The 13,985-nt window shown below is 49.9% G+C and overlaps 1 pseudogene; it reads right to left on the reverse strand.

The window, feature by feature from the left end:
- Window positions 1-9,816: 9,816 nt before the first annotated feature.
- LOC121043431 (uncharacterized) lies at window positions 9,817-12,033 on the reverse strand (annotated as a pseudogene).
- Between the last annotated feature and the right edge of the window lie 1,952 nt (window positions 12,034-13,985).

Below are 13,985 nucleotides of genomic sequence, written 5' to 3' on the forward strand. Positions count from 1 at the left end.
TTGAAACCTGGTATGGACTTACACCGACCGCACACCTCAGTTTGGACCAGCCCCATTTCAAGCGCCACCTGTGGTTTGTGACTGCCTAATCGGACAGTCCCAGTCTGAGGCAGATCTAGGTTTAAATCCTCCCTAAGCCCAAGTTTTCTCCTCTGTGAAATAGGACAGGATGGCTACCTCCCATGTAGGGTAAAGTTCATGACGCACAGCAGGCCTCTAACCAAAGGTGGTTTTTACAAAGGGAGGGAAGAGCTTCAGAAGGGGGGCAGTGGAGATGGTAAGGAACAGTTGAAGGTTTTATGTTTTCTTTAAGGCCGGTAGAGGCTTGGTATGTTTTTAGGCTATGGAGAAGTTGCTGGTAAAGAGGGAGACCTATGGAAGAAGGGATAAAGCAATGCAGAAAGTTTGAGAAGACACTGGAGGAGATGGAATTGAAAATTAGCCTTAAACCCAGAGCTGGGCACTTCTTTCTCTACGAACAAAGGGAAGGAAGCCAGGGTGGACAGGAGCAATGCTCGCTCCCTCTGTGTGGGGGGCAGTCTGTTCGGTATGTTGTGTGCGTTTTCCCATCCAGTCCGCCCAGCTACCCTCTAAGGTGGGTCTTGCTAGTGTTCCCATTTACAGATGAGGAAATGGAGTCTTTCAGAAGGTAGCTTTCCTATGGTCATAAAGCCAGTGGAGCCAGCATTTGAACCCAGGCATTCTTTTCTTTTTTAAGTTTTTATTTAAGTAAACTCCACACCCAACGAGGGGCTCAAACTCTCGACCCTGAAGTCAAGAATCACATGCTCTTCCAACGGAGCCAGCCAGGTGCCCCCAAACCCTGGCATTCTGATGCCAGAGTCTAGAGCCTTCTTTCTGGTAGAATGTTCCTTATTTTGGCTTTGCCTTATGTTTCTTCATGATCAGATTCAGGGGATGCATTTCTGACCAGAATACCACATAAGTGACATGTCCTTCTCAAGCATCACATCAGAGGGCACATGATGTCTATCTGCCTCTCGATGGTCACTCTGTCTATAGTCAATGTGGTGCTTGAACTCACAACCCCAAGATCGAGAGTCACACGCTGTACTCACTGAGCCAGCCAGGCGCCCCTCTGACTTTTCTATACGTTAAAAATTGTTTTGGGGCGCCTGGGTGGCTCAGTCGGTTAAGCGTCTGACTTCGGCTCAGGTCATGATCTCACAGTTTGTGAGTTCGAGCCCCACACCGGGCTCTGTGCTGACAGCTCAGAGCCTGGAGCCTACTTCAGATTGTGTCTCCCTCTCTCTCAACCCCTCCCCACCCTGCTCATGCTCTGTCTTTCTCAAAAATAAATAAGCATTTAAACAAATTTTTTCAATAAAAACTGTTTTTATTTTGGAACAATTTTTATAGAGATTACTTAAAAATAAAATATTTTTTAAAAAACCCACAAAGATAGAGTTCCCACATACCCCTCACTCAGGTTGTTTCTCGTACTGTTATCATCTCCCATTACCATGGCCCATTTGTCAAAATCAAGAAGACATCAGTACATTACTATTAAACTCCAGACTTTCTTTAGACTTCACCGTTTTATCTTTAAAGTCCTTTTTCTTTCCTGGATCCAATCCAGAACATCATATAGCATTTTGTCGTCATGCCTCCTTAGCCTCCTCTTGTCTGTTACCGTTTCCCAGTCTTTCCTTATTTTTCATGACTTTGACAGTTTTGAGAGGTCCCAGTTAGGTATTTGGTAGAATGGTCCTCAATTGGTCTGATGTGTTCCTCGTGATTTGACTGGAGTAATGGGCTTCTGGAAAGAATACCACAGAGAAGTGTCCTTCTTATCACATTACAGAAGCCTTTTAAAATTTTGTGGGCAAGTGTGTAGATCGTCTTACAGCCACCCAAGACAAGCTTCATATGTAAGTTCCCTTGTTGAATGGCTGTCACCAGCCTGGAGTGGCCTTTCTTTGGTCTCTCTCTGCCCTCAGAATATGGGGGGTGATGTTAGGGTTCACCTGGGATGCCCCCAAGGTGGTTGCAAACCAACACCATGTTACTAGGTCAAAACTAGAAACCATATGACTGACCATCTCTAAAGATGCTAAAAGGGGGGCACCTGGGTGGCTCATCCAGTTCTGATTCTGGCTCAGGTCATGATCCCAGGATGGTAGAATCGAGCCCTGCATCAGGCTTTGTACTGAGTGGTGGAGTCTGCTTAAGATTCTCCCTCTCTCTGTCTCTCTGTCTCTCTGTCTCTCTCTCTCTCTACTGCCCCCATCCCTCTCCCCTGCTCGCACTTGCTTTCTCGTGCTCTCCCTAAAAAAAAGTTAGGGGCACCTGGGTGGCTCAGTCAGTTAAGCCTCTGACTCTTGATCTCGGCTCAGCTCATGATCTCATGGTTGTAAGCCCAAGCCCTGAATCAGGCTACACGTGGTCAATTCAGAGCCTGCTTGGGATCCTCTCTCCATTTCTCTCTGTCCCTCCTCCACTTGCTCTCTCTCTCTCAAAATAAAAAAAGGAAAACATTTTTAAAAACCAATAAAGAAGAAAGCAGAGAGATTAAAAAAAAGCTCAGTCCAGGTAACATTCCCTAAACTCCTGGATGTAGCCATGCCTGAAGCCACCTACTTGTAAGAGTCAATACGTTCCCTTTCTCCCCCACATGCCCACCATCCCACCATCCCAAAGCAGATTGGGTAGGATTTTATATTACTTGCACACAGAAAGTCCTAATTAAGATACCAGATAAGTTTTTCAGTTGAGATAAGGCAATTTAAAAGCCTTCATGAAGGGACATCTGGGTGGCTCAGTCGTGAAGCATCTGACTTCAGCTCAGGTCATGATCTCATGGTTCGTGAGTTCGAGTCCCACATTGGGTGAGCTCAAGCCCTGCTTTGGGTGAACACAAACCCTGCTTTGGGTGAGCCCCACTTCTCTCTTTCTGCCCCTCCTGGGATTCTTTCTCTCTCTCTCTCTCTGCCCCTTGCTCACTTGTGCCCTCTCTCTCTCTCTCTCTCTCTCAAAATAAAATAAAATAAAATATACATGAGGAAAACTGTGAGATACATAATCCCATCTATAATTAGCTGAGGAACATGAAGGAACTTAGAGGAACAATGAGCAGGATGGACCTGGAAAGGACCTGAAATACAACAAATATATATTGAGTGCCTAGTATGTGCTTGGTATTGTTCTAGGCACTGAGGATACTGAAGTGAACAACAACAAAAAGACAAAAATCCCTGCCCTCTTGGACATAATTCTAGAATGTTGGGGGCAGGGGAACAAATTTAAAAATTGTATAGTACTCTAGAAGGTGATAAAGGCTAGGAAGAAAAATAAAGAAGGGAGAATAGAGAATGTCAGCTTGTTTCTGAAATCTTCACAAGTGAGCCCGTGAAAGAGTGCTTATTCATCACAACTTTAGCACAAAGAGGTTAAGTGATTTGCTCAAAGTTGTCAACTGCAAGTGGCAGAATGGGAATCAGAAAATAGGAAAGAAGTTATAGGACCTTTAATCTCTCTCCCAGGTTAGACTGCCTCCCAGCCCAGGAGTCTTTTAACTGGCAAATTCACTCATCTTTCACTGGGGTTCATTATTATTATTGATCTCTTGTCCTGTGACCTGAGGTCATACATGGGTAGAAATGGCTTTTGACATTACTGACCGTCCTTCCTCTTCCAAACCTTTCTCTTGACCTCAGTGACACTGATGTTCTGGTCCTGTTTCCTTTCCCCTCAAGGGACAAATTAGTGTGCCCCTTTGATTCATATTCCTCTCACCACATGAATATGGGTCACCAACTAGAACTCACCATATTGAACTCTATCAGGGAACACCACTCATTTATATCATAGTCTTGTGAGTCGTTCAGTATGGAGCTTGGGCAGCTGTATACAACAGCCCTATACCTTTTGCACTTCCCTTATCTATGCTACTGGCTTCCGTTCCATTTCTGCAGATTCTCCCCAAATTTCATGGGTAGCTTCTGCCCTGCACCATTAGAGAAAATGGTAAAGCACCCTGCATCCCCACCCACCCATCCTTGCAAGAGGTTCTTTACCTCTTTGTGCCCACAGCCATCAGTGGGGGCAGAGATGGTGGATATTTTGTTAGCACCACCAGCACACAAATCCACAAAGAATTCTTTTGGTAGATGGTCTCTAAGGTTAGATATTGTCTCGTTAGACACAATTGTTAGATATAAATTGTATTGACATCTAAATAATTTCTGGACTTGGTTAGAAGCAACTTGTAAGCTTCTTATAACTCTAAAACCTACAACTTGACATATTTCTGCGTGCCAAGCTGGGTAGGCGTATTATTTCATTCATTCCTCATAACTGTGTGGAGGAGACATTACATTGCTCATTTGTCTAAGATTCAGAGAGTTCCTGTGATCTAAGATCACGCACTGGTAGAAACAGAATTTGGACCCAGTCCGTTGGACCTCAAAGATCATGCTCCTTCTGGTTGCATAAGCTGCCCCCAGTATCACCTAGCACCATGCTGAGTACAGGACAGTAATAATTAAAACTATTTTAATATACAGCTAAAAAAAATCTTATCCTCGGGGCGCCTGGGTGGCGCAGTCGGTTAAGCGTCCGACTTCAGCCAGGTCACGATCTCGCGGTCCGTGAGTTCGAGCCCCGCGTCAGGCTCTGGGCTGATGGCTCGGAGCCTGGAGCCTGTTTCCGATTCTGTGTCTCCCTCTCTCTCTGCCCCTCCCCCGTTCATGCTCTGTCTCTCTCTGTCCCAAAAATAAATAAAAAAACGTTGAAAAAAAAATCTTATCCTATGCACAATTCCACTTACCATTCAGTAATAACCCTGAGAGGTAGGTAGTAGTGTCATCCTTAGATTTTGATACAGAAACTGAATAACAAAAGACAAAAAGTTTTCTGAATCATTTAGATACAAAGGAGAGCCAGGATCCAAATGCCAAGTCTTCTCCAGGTACTTCATTCTGAGCCATGCTCTGTGTTGTTTGATACAGAACATGTGAGCTAGGGAATGAAGGGTTAAGGACAATGCCTTTTTCCTTTAATAGCCTATAGTCTCCTAGGCACTGAAGTATGTGTTCATTCGTGCAATATTTACTGAGCACCTAGTATGTGCCAGGAGCTGAATATGAAACAGTGAACAAAGGCTGTCCCAATTACTGAACTCCCGGAGCTTGCATTCTAGTGGAAGACAATTTCAGACAGTAAGTGCTACAGGATAATGTGGTAGGAAATAAGGGGCAGGTAAATTTAAATAGAGGTCAGAGAAGCCATTTCTGAGGAGGTAACATTAAATGAATGCATCAAGAGGCAACCTGCTGATAGATTCGTTGTTTGATATCAAACTTAACTAGTTTTTGTTGGCCATTAGGCTGTTTATGGGTTTGAATACCCTTTGTACCTCATATTGCAGACGCCCTGTTATGCCCAGAATTCGTGATCCCCAAAGACCACCAAGGAGCCGAGTCCGATGCAAAAGCAAGGAGCCTTTATTCAAGCTATCTCGAGCTCAATCTCCTACCTGCACCGATGCAGCGGTGAGATGCCGGAGAGAGAGCGAATTTCAAAAGCACAAAGGCTTATAGAGGTCTAGGGGCAGTTGGTGGGGTGATGGTCGTGGCCTTGGCCAATTAGCTGGGGAAGAATCAGAGTCCTGTTGCGCAGGTTGCTGGGTATGGTTTGAACGGGAAGGTTGAACAGGTGAGTGGGAAGTTACTCAAAGGGAGGTGGTTTTAGCGGTGAGCGGGAATTTCTTTCTGCGGTTTTCCCAGAAAAGGGGGCCATGTCGGGGACAGTCACTCAAGATGGAGGACACAGGACAAAATGGAGTTGGCCGGCCTAGGTCCACTCTTTCATTCCCCCCTTGTCATGTAGCTTATGGACCCAATCATGGGACCGGCTGCATTTCTGTTTTGTCTTCTTCTGTTACTAGGGGCTTGTACTGAGCACGGAGGACCATTAGTTGGACGGCTCCCAAGCGGTCCCTGACAAACTGGACCAGCCTGTTGATGATACAGGGTCCGAGGGTTACTAGTAGGAGCAGGATGGCGAGGGGTCCAGCAAGGGCCGAGATGAGGGTAGTTAACCAGGGAGACCAGTTGAACAAAGACTCATACCAGGACTGAGATTGTTCTCTCTCTAACTTTCATTGTTGCAGCCCTTCCCTTATGAGGGCCACAGATTCTTTTACGACCCCTGAGTCATCAACATAGAAGCAACATTCTTCCCCTAGGGCTGCACATAATCCTCCTTGCTGCATGAATAATGTCTAATCCCCTTCTGTTTTGGAGTACTATTTCTGATAAAGAAGTAAGGGATTGCTGTAAATGAGAAATTGATTTCTCAATTCTTTCTATGTCTAAGTCAATGGCTGCCCTTAGGTTTCCGTAGTTTTTGTCCTGGATGACGAGTGAGGATATTCCAGTCCCTGCCCCCGCTAATCCCAGTCCCAAGAGCGCAGCCAGAGTTAGGGTTGTAATAGGCTCTCTTTTACTTCGGGGGTTAGTAGAGCCTAACCTGTTAAGAATTTTTTCCCCCGAATGGTACACTAGCTTGGGGATCAACTGCAGGAGTATGCAGAAGCCTTCCTTCGAGGAGTTAAGGACTTGGGAGTGGACACAGGGAGTGAGGTCGGTGGAACAGGCCCAACATGCATTTTTGGGGGGAAGTAGATACACTGTCTCCCTGGGGACTGTTAGGGTTTCATTACAAAGATGTGACTGCCCGGGGGGCATGTGGCCTATGCAAGTGCCCTGTCCTGTTATTGCCTGGAGGGTTAGTCTTACAGTAGCCTGCTGCCATCTGCAGGAGTTAGAGTTGGAGGCTGTTGTAAAATTGCCTTTAATGGCAATATCTTCGTAATATGGGGGCCGGACATCTAGACAGAGCCAACAGGACTTGGTCGGGTCAGGCCTAGAAGTGTTTAGTACCTGGTATGCTCCGTGCTCCATAGGGGGTCTGTATCAGATAGTAAGTTGTGACCCGGGGCAGGAGATGTGGGTGACGCTCCGGTAGGGACAGGGGATGTGGAGGGCTGTGTGGCCAGAGCCTGGGTGTTTCTGGGCGTGGCTGTCTGGGCGGGGGCAGGTCGGGGAACTAGTACTTGGTTGGGTCCTACCCCTGTGGGTGACTGCTGGGCAAGGGGGGTTGCTTGCATTCGGAGGGTAAATAACATTCCTTTATCTCTAGGCCCAAGTCTGACCTTGTCATAAAGCCTGACCCCCCAGGTTTTTCCAGCTTCCCACCCTGTTGCCTTTTTTCCTTGTTCTGTGAAAGATATTGACACAGGATTACCATGGCCCAAGACATATGGTGGTCGGGGGCCACTGGGCCGTGTTACCACAATGAGATCTCCAGTGCATGGTGGGGTCCACCAGATGTGTCCAGTGGTGACACATGACCAAGAGGCACAAAAGTAGTCTGCCGCATCCCCACAAGTGTCCCCATGGTCTTTTCCACCGGGACAGACGTAGAAGTAAAAGTCTTGTCGCCTGAACCCTGTGGTATCAACCCTGGGGTGGCCAGTATAAGGGGGAAACAGGCTTTCTAAGTCTACTCGTAATTCCGGGAACCATGTGTCTCTAGGGTGGGTCTGGGATGTCTGATTAAGTATTGTCCCTGAGCTGGTGTCTACGATCTGCCAGGTAATGTTTTGGGGGGCATGGGGACTCCCGGCAGCATGAGCAATGACAAGCAGAGTTAACAGAGTTACCAATATCAGGTGGGTCGAATGCGCTATAGCTTGAGCTTGAGCAGGTTGTGTTGGTCCCGATTGACGGCCCATTGCGTGACGAAGTCCTTCCGGATCGTGGAGGGCGGGGGGGGGGGGCCGCTGGCCGAACGTGGGTGTGATGGACCCAGGTCGCGATACCGTCTACTTTGAGAGTGGTGGGGGTTGTCAGCACCACGATGTAGGGTCCCTTCCAGCGTGGCTCGAGGGTCTCTTGGCGGTGCCTCTTGACGCAGACCCAGTCTCCAGACCTGTACTGGTGAGGTGTCAGGGTTGGGCCGGCCTCGTAGATGGCACGGAGGCGCGGCCAAATGTCCTCGTGCGCCTTCTGGAGCCCTCTCAAGGAAAGAAAAAGTTCTTGATCTTTAAACTCAGCAAGAAGTTCAGCTCGAAGGTTGGGAATAATAGGGGGTAGCCTGCCAAACGTGATCTCGTAGGGAGTAAAACCCAGGGTGTAAAGAGTGTTCCTAACCCGGTAAAGGGCATATGGTAGGAGAGTCACCCAGTCCTCGCCAGTCTCCATGGTTAATTTGGTAAGGGTCTCTTTTAGGGTTCTATTCATTCTTTCTACCTATCCTGAGCTCTGGGGCCTATAAGCACAATGTAATTTCCCCCCACTGCCTTGGCTACTGCCTGCGTTACCTGTGAGATAAAAGCTGGCCCCGTTTCATGCTTGGTTGGGTATGCCTCCACACAGCCAGAGAAGGTGTCTGTAAATACTAAAAGATATTTATAACCATACTTTCCTGGTTTAACTTCATTGAAGTGGACCTCCCATTGGGATCCTGGTCTGGTGACTCTGAGCCTGCTTCCTTTTTTATTTGATGTGGCTCTCAAGTTGGTGAGTTGGCAGGTCTTGCAGGCACATACAACTTGCTCTATTTTGGTGTCCTGTTGGTGAATCTTGATTCCGGCATGTCGGATTAAGTCTTTTAATTTTTGGGCCCCCATGTGAGTAGACCGATGCATGTGCTCTGATACTGAGACTCCGAGCTGGTCTGGCAGCACGAGCTCCTTGTTAGGTGTATACCACCATCCCTTTATCTCCTGGGCCATGGGGAGTTTCTTGATGAACTGTAACTCCTCCTGGGAGTATTGGGCTGGTCTGGTAAAACTGGGTCTCCCGGGTCCAGTAGTTGTATGGTCATGGTGGGAACTGAAGTAAGGCCTACTGCCTTGGCTGCCTGCTCAGCCTTTCGATTACCTCTAGCTACCAGGTTATCAGTATTCTGGTGCCCTTGGCAGTGGATAATGGCCAGCTTGGCAGGAAGCCATAAGGCTGTAAGCAGGTCAAGTATCTCCTGCTTATTTTTTATAGTCCGTCCTTCTGCCGTTAGTAACCCCCTCTCCTGATAAATTGCCCCATGAATATGAGCTGTGGCAAACACATAACGGCTGTGTGTGTAGATGTTAAGCCGTTTTCCAGCTCCCAGTGTCAGCGCCTTGGTGAGGGCGACGAGCTCTGCTTGCTGGGCTGACGTTCCGGAGGGAAGAGCCTCCACCCATACGGTGTCCGTTTTGGTGACCACCGCTGCACCCGCATACCTGTGTCCGTCCCACACAAAGATGCTGCCATCAGTGAACCAAGTAGCCTCGGCATCAGGGAGGGGCCTGGTCGGTCATGTCCGTCCGGAATCCATGTACTTGCTCCAGGATCCCTGCACAATCATGTAGTGGAGCATCTAGGTCAGGGTTGGGCAGCAGAGTTGCAGGATTGAGGGCCGCACTGGGGTGGAACTGCACCCAGGGATGGTTGAGTAAGAGGCTCTGGTAATGAGTCATACGTGTGTTGCTCATCCATCTATCAGGAGGCTGTTTCAGGACCCCTTCAATGGCGTGTGGGGTCATGATCCAGATCTCCTGTCCTAGGGTCAGTTTGTCTGCGTCCTTGACAAGGAGTGCTGTCGCCGCAATAATTCTTAGGCATGGCAGCCAGCCAGCAGCCACTGGGTCTAGCTTCTTGGACAGGTAAGCCACTGGGCGGTTCCAGGGGCCTAAGGCTTGAGTTAGAACCCCTTTTGCTATTCCCTTGTGTTCGTCTACAAAGAGGTGGAAGGGCTTCATAATGTCTGGCAGGCCCAGGGCTGGGGCACCTAGGAGGGCCTTTTTCAACTGATTAAAGGCAGTTTCCTCTTTTTCAGTCGATTCAAATGTTTTTCCCTCTTTGGTGGCTTCATATAGGGGCCTGGCGATCTCAGCAAACCCCGGGATCCAGAGGCGGCAGTAGCTGGCCGGTCCTAGGAATTCCCTTACTTCCCTTCAGGAGGTGGGAGTAGGGATCTTCAGGACAGATTTTTCTGGCATCTGATAACCGCCGCTGTCCGCCCTCCAGGATGTATCCCAGGTAACTTACCCTCTCCCTGCATATCTGAGCCTTTTTCGCAGATGCCTGGTACCCTAAGGCCCCCAGGGTAGCCAGCAGGTCCTGGGTCCCTTGCTCACAGTCCTCGGCCGTGTCGGCAGCAATCAGGATGTCACCTACGTACTGTAGGAGGGTGAGGCCAGGGTGCTCCTTTCTGTACTCACCCAGGTCCTCGTGTAGTGCCTCGTCGAAGATGGTGGGAGAATTTTTGAACCCCTGAGGCAGCCATGTCCAGGTGAGTTGCCCGCTGTAGCCCTCCTCTGGATCATGCCACTTGAAGGCGAACGAGGGTTGGCTTTGGGGTGCCAGCGGCAGACTGAAGAAGGCGTCCTTTAAATCTAATACAGTATACCAGACCCTGGAGGGTGCCAAGGAGCTCAAGAGAGTACGTGGGTTGGGAACAGTTGGGTGTATGTCCATGACCCTCTTATTTACTTCCCGGAGGTCTTGTACCAGTTGATAGTCATTTGTGTGAGGCTTTTTGACCGGCAGTAGGGGGGTGTCCCAGGCAGACTGACAAGGAACTAGTACCCTTAGGTTTCGTAGTCTCTGGATGTGTGGCTGGGTCCCCTTCTGGGCCTCCTGAGACATGGGGTATTGTTTGATCCTTACGGGACCTTCTCCTGGCTTGAGCTCTACCAGGACCAGGGTCCTGTGGGTGGCTAGTCCTATGCCCCCACCCCACCCCCCGATCTCTGCCCAAACTGAGGGGAATTCTTGTAGCCATCTGTCTATATTATCCTCTCTCGGGAGCGCCTCCTGGTGGAAGCTGTATTCATCCTCTAGTTTCATGGTCAGGACCTGGATGGGGTGGCCCTTGCCATCAGTGACCTGAGGCCCCCCTTGTCTGAAAGTTATCTGAGCTCCAATCTTGGTCAGTAAGTCCCGTCCTAACAGTGGGTAGGGGCATTCTGGTATTACCATAAACGAGTGGGATACCTGACCAGTCCCCAAATCTACCATTCTTTGGGTAGTCCATGAATACTGGCTCATACCAGTTGCCCCTTGTACCCAGGACTTCTTGCTGGCTAGTTTTCCTTGTGGGGTGCAGAGGACCGAATGTTGCGTTCCAGTGTCGACAAGGAAGTCAACAGGGGTCCCCTCCATTTTAAGAGTTACCCTGGGCTCGGGGAGAGGGTCTGAACCCCGACTCCACTAATCACTCAGTTCATCTAGCTCTAAGACTTTTACTCAATCAGTCTTGCTTCCCTTCCCGCCGGCCTTTTTGGACAATCTCGGGCCCAATGCCCTATCTCCTTGCAGTATGCGCACTGATCTTTCTGCAGCCTCTGCTTCCCCCCCTTGTTGGTTCCTTTACCTCCTCTTGAGTCGTCCGCCAGCTGCTGGAGATGGAGGTCTCGTTCCTCAGGGGAGTCAGCAGTGATAGCTAGTAGTATTCGGGCCAGGTCTCGAGTCTGCTTACTGCTGGCAGCCGCCATGGCGAGAGCCTACTTATCCTCAGGAGGCTCCCGGTTATTATATACCTTTTCGGCTACTACCAGTAAGTCCTGCAGACTTTTTTTCTCCTAGTCTATCTATTTTCTGTAATTTTTTCTAATGTCTATGGCCGATTGGTTTACAAAGGCCATGATAACAGCTGCCTTGCTTTCTGGAGCCTCTGGATCCATGGGAGTATAAGTACGGAATGCCTCCATGATCCGTTCTAAAAAGGCAGCCGGAGATTCATCTTTTTCCTGTTGCACATTTCCTACCTTGGCCAAATTGGTTGGCTTCCTAGCAGCCATTCGGGGACCCCCCCCCCCATTAGAGTCTGGCGGTAGACCCGGAGCCTCTCCTTACCTTCTGCTGTGATGAAATCCCACTTGGAGAAGGAGGCATCTATCTGAGCCTGGTCGGTGGTGGGATTCCCGTCTGCGCCCGAAACTAGTTTTCAGGCCTCATTGAGGATTCTTTCTGTTTCCTCAGTCGTGAACGGGACCTGCAAGAGCTGCTGGCAATCATCCCACGTGGGCTGATAGATAAAAAGAACAGAGTCTAATAAATCAATAAGCCCTGCCGGTTTCTCGGAAAACTTAGGATTCTGAGCTTTCCAATTGTAGAGGTCACTAGTGGTGAAAGGCCAATAGTGATAGGGCTGATTCCCCTTCGCGTCTGGGGGTCCGGTGGTTCGCAGGGGCAGAATAGTGGAGTCAGCGGCGGAGGCAGACTGCTCCCTCTAAGCCCTTTGTCTGGTAAAGGGCGGGCTTCCCACTGGAGCGTTTCCGCCTCCCGCTCTCTGAACAGCGTCTGCCTCCCCCAGAGGGGGAGGATGGTGTTCTTCCGGCATCCTAGGGGGTTATACGGGGAAGGAAAAAATAATTCTTTTTTAGTCCCCCCCCCCCCCCCCCCGTAGGACAGGGTAGAGGGGTGCTGAAGGCTGGGTAAGACTTTTCTTGTTCTCCTTCTTCTCTGTCCCCTGCAAAGCAAGAATGGGTTTTGGCTCTGGAGGGTGTGGGGCTAGGAAGGGCTTAAGACAAGAGGGTGGGTCTTCTACAAGGTCCTGCCAAGTGATAATGTAAGGGAGCTGATCAGGATGGCCCGTCTTAGGCCGAGAGATGATACCCCTGACTCGGTGGACGGTAGGGAGGTTGAACGTGCCCTCTGGCGGCCATCTGACATTGAAAGCTGGCCACTCGCTAGAACAAAAAACCTGCCACCAACCCTTTTGGACTTCCACACTGAGGTTGTTAGCTTTTTGGCTGACATCCTTAAAGTGATCAATCATAATACTTAGAGGAGTAGTCTGAGTCTGTCCCATAACATCCGTCTAGTAAGTCCACAGAACAAAACAGAGAAACACAGAAACAGACAGACAGAGGGCCCCTAGAAAGTCTTCCAAGTCCGTGGAAGCAAAACTGAAAGCTAGACAATGGCCTCACGCCCACCGGCGGGAGCGACCCGCCTCGTCTCAGACCTTTGAGGGGAATCCACATCCCTCCAGAAGGGAGGATTGGAACGTCTTCTGAAACTCCCGGCCCGTGGTCCTCCAGTGCGTCCATTTAGACCACTCCAGGCACTACCAGAATTTCAGAAATGAGCTCACACAGAAGAGACAGGGAATGGACAGACACTAACCGTGGCCAGTCAGGCTCTCTGGGTTGGGGGGGGGGGTCCCTCGGGAGTCTTGGGGATCCCGGAGGAGCTCCCAAATGTTATGCCCAGAAATCACGATCCCCAAAGACCACCAGGGAGCCGAGTCTGATGCAAAAGCAAGGAACCTTCATTTGAGCTAGCTCGAGCTCAATCTCCTACCTGCACCGACGCAGCGGTGAGATGCCAGAGAGAGACTGAGTTTCAAAAGCACAAAGGTTCATAGGGGTCTAGGGGTAGTTGGTGGGGTGATGGTCGTGGCCTTAGCTGATTGGCTGGGGAAGGATCAGAGTCCCGTTGTGCAGGTTGCCAGGTGTGGTTTGTATGGGAAGTTTGAACGGGTGAGCGGGAAGTTACTCAAGGGGAGGGGGTTTTAGCGAGTAAGCAGGAATTTCTTTCTGCGGGTTTTCCCAGAAAAGGGGGCCACGTCGGGGACATAGTCACTCAAGATGGAGGACACACAACAAAATGGAGTCGGCCAGCCTAGGACCGCTCTTTCAGCCCAAAGTGCAACTGTCCAGGCAAAGCATACAGAGAACTCTCCAATTCTTTTATTCCTCTGACCTTGCCTTTGCCGTCAGGGTCACTGACGCCCCACTGCCACGCCCATTCTTCTCCTTCCGAGGCTCCCAGCCTGCGCAAGCGCAAAAGAAACTGCCTTTCTTAGTGGAGGGCGCGGATCCCACTACAAAACGCATGCGGCCCTGGCCTGTAAGCCCCGCCCCGACCCCTGCGCTGGCTCGCGAGCGCCTGCCGTTTCTCCGGGCGGGGCGGTGGGCGGGGACTGGGCGGAGAGGCGCGCGCCGGTGCGTGCGTGTGTGCGCGCGC

The sequence above is a fragment of the Herpailurus yagouaroundi genome, unplaced genomic scaffold (genome assembly GCF_014898765.1).
Source record: "Herpailurus yagouaroundi ecotype Mexico unplaced genomic scaffold, PumYag 187, whole genome shotgun sequence".
Taxonomy (NCBI): Eukaryota; Metazoa; Chordata; class Mammalia; order Carnivora; family Felidae; genus Herpailurus; species Herpailurus yagouaroundi.